This window comes from Cebus imitator, unplaced genomic scaffold, assembly GCF_001604975.1.
Source record: "Cebus imitator isolate Cc_AM_T3 unplaced genomic scaffold, Cebus_imitator-1.0 Scaffold584, whole genome shotgun sequence".
NCBI lineage: Eukaryota > Metazoa > Chordata > Mammalia > Primates > Cebidae > Cebus > Cebus imitator.
In genome coordinates this window covers 638870-642215 of record NW_016107899.1, presented here as the reverse complement: position 1 = coordinate 642215, position 3346 = coordinate 638870, and positions in this window count along the sequence as shown.

Genomic DNA, 3346 nt, shown 5'->3' with positions numbered 1-3346 from the left:
TCACTGTGTTGCCAAGGCTGCTGTGCTGTGGTGCAATCATAGCCCACTGCAGTGTCAAACTCCCAGGCTCAAGCCATCCTGTCACCTCAGCCTACCGAGTAGCTGGGACTACAGGTGCATGCCACCGTGCCCAGCTTATTTTTATAATTTTTTTATTAATGGGGGTCTTGCCATGTTGTCCAGGCTGGTCTTGAACTCCTGAGCTCAAGTGATCCTCCCACCTTGGCCTCCCTAAGTGCTGGGATTACAGGCGACAGCCACTGTGCCTGGTTCTTTTTTCTTATATATACACACATGCATATGATAAAGTGTGAGGTGCAACACTAAATCTAACAGTTTCTTTTTCCTTCTCAATTGCAAAGATAGTTTAGTTCTGTGAATGCTGAACATTTGATACAGGTTTCGGGTAATTTAGAAAGTTTATTTTGCCAAGGTTGAGCACCCGCCCTTGTGACACAGCCTTTGGAGGTCCTGCGAACATGTGCCCAAGGTGGTCCGAGCACAGCTTGGTTTTGTACATTTTAGGGAGACATGGGACATTAATTGGCATATGTAAAGTGAACGCTGGTTTGGTCCAGAAAGGTGGGACAACTGGAAGCTGGGAGGGGGCTTCCAGGTCACAGGTAAGTGAGAGACAAATGGTTGCATTCTTCTGAGTTTCTGATTAGTCTTTCCAAAGGAGGCAATCAGATATGCATCTATCTCAGTGAGCAGAAGGATGACTTTGAAAAGAATGGAAGGTAGGTTTCCCCTAAGCAGTTCCCAGCATGAATTGCCCCTTCAGTTTAGTGATTTTGGGGTCCAAGATATTTTCCTTTCATACTTCCTACCATAGATCTTAGCAATCTCAGCATACAATTTTTTTCTTTTCTTATTAAGTAGAGAACTTTTACCATTCCACTTAAAGAAAGCATTTGACAGCTTTTTTCTTTTTTCACATCCAAATTGCCAGCATCAACACTCTTGCACTTCAGGGCTGTCACTAAGTAAAATCACGCCTGTAATCCCAGCACTTTGGGAGGCTAGGCAGGCAGATCACTTGAGGTCAAGAGTTCAAGACCAGCCTGGCCAACATGGTGAAACCTCCGTCTCTACTAAAAGTACAAAAATTCGCTGGGCATGGTGGGGCATGCCTGTAGTCCCAGCTACTCAGGAGGCTGAGGCATGAGAATAGTTTGAACCCGGGAGGCACAGGATGCAGTGAGCCGAGATAGCACCACCGCACTCACTGTATCACTATTACTGTGATACCACTGTAACCGGTATGGGACCCAGGGGCTCAGCTCCCTCCCTGTGCTCACCAAAGATGTAACTGGGTGTGTCCAGGTTCTTGGCATCACTTGCCCCAGGAATGGAGAAGGGGTCCTGGAAGCACTGTGAGCTTATCGTTCAAATAAATATTGGACCCAAAGAGTTTAGCAGAGAGCAATTTTTTAGGCAGAGAGAGAAAGAGAGAGAGAGGGAGAGACAGCTCCCACATTGTTGTGGGAGGGGATCCAGAGAAGCAGTCCGTATAGGGGGAGAGAGAGAGAGAGACAGCTCCCACATTGCCATGGGAGGGGATCCAGAGAAGCAGTCCATATAGGGAGAGAGAGAGAGAGACAGCTCCCATATTGTTGTGGGAGGGGATCCCAGAGAGGGAAATCCCTACAGGTAAGGGAGCAGGGGGATTTTAACCCTGGAGTTACTCCCACCCATTCATGTTGTCATCCAAGGAGAGGAGCTTTTTCAGACTTCCTCTGGAGTGATTGATCTTTGACTCTGATCCCGGATTGATTGCTTGGGCCCACGACAAAGCCTGTCCTCCCAGGGCTTTTGGCAGGCTTTCTGAACAAAGGCGCTCACCTGGAATTTCCACCTAGCCGGCGTGGGAAAGTTAGACAAAGAACTTTACATTTGAAACCCCTCTGGTCCCCAGATGGGGGCATGAATTGAGGTATGGCGCTGGGAAATTCCTGCCTTTGAAACACAGGCAATTTTCCTTAACACAGCCCCTCACCACCACAGTTGATCTGATAACCAAGTGCCTACTAAATGAGGACGGTATACAGCGTGGATTCACAAGACAAGCGGAGCAGCCACGTTCCAGGGTAGACCGAGTGGGCATGATGCAAGATTTTATCACACTACTCAGAACAGCTCAAAATTTGAAACTTATAAATTGTTTATTTCTGGAATTTTCCATTTAATATTTCTGGACCACAATTGACCGCAGGTAACTGACACCTCAGAAAGCATAACTGTGGATGAGGGGGGACGACTGTATTCTAATCTTATTCTCTCCACTCATATTTGTTTATTAGGGAATCCATAGAAATTCAAACAAATTAAGGAACAGCCTGGGGCAGTGGCTCACACCTGTAATCCCAGCACTTTGGGAGGCCAAAGAAGGAGGATCCCTTGAGCCGGGAGGTTGTGGAGCCCAGGAGCCCAGAGCCAGTGACTTGCACAGCTGGATCCAGGAGCCTCAGAAAGCTCAAAGAAGCTCTCCAGCAGTCTTGCCCAAATCTGTAGCAGCCTACAGACCCGCAGATGAGAAGCCAGCCTTCATAGATGCGCCTTCAGTGGGTACTCTGGGACCCCGAAGAGACCCTTTACTTGAGGCTCCTTGATGGTTTGAGTGTGAAGTTCCATAGCTGGAAGTGATGTTCCCCTGGGGAATTCAGGAGGGGGAGATACATGTCCCTGTACCACTTAGATACAGCTGTGCTGTCCACGCCTCCCATTCCAGGGGACCCCGGCCACTGCCTGCTGCCTCCATGCGCCGGAAGCTTCCTGTCACCCTCCCAGCTGAATTGTCCTCTTGCTCTCAGGGCAGCTGTCTTCTCCTTCTTGTAATCCAACCTCTTGTTAGCCCGCCCCTACCTGCAACAGGGGTGATGTGGAAGAACCCCACGTTCTCAGGAACACTGCCTGCTCGCCCTCCTCAGAGAACCTGCAGCATCCAGTGTTTCTACTCTGTGTATGCCTGAGAGCAGGAGGTTAGGCTAGGAGAAGTGAGAGTTCCAGGCCCTGAGACGGAACATCCAGAAAGTGGGGGACAGCGGACACGTAGGCCCAGGCACCAGAGCAAGACGGGTCCAGTGACTACAGCAGAACAGGCACCTGCCCTCCAATCCCAGCTTCTCCTCCTCCTCCCTCTCCTTCTCCTCCTACCTCCCCTCTTCCTCCTTTCTCTCCTCCTCCTCCAGCTCCTCCTCCTTCCTCGCTTCCTCCTTTCTTCCTCACTTCCTCCTTTTGTCTCTTCCTCCTCCTCCTTTTTCTTCCTCTCTTCCTCCTCATTCCTCCTTCCTCCTCCTGCTCCTCCTCCTCCCTCTCCTCCTCCTCCCCCTCCTCCCTCTCCTCC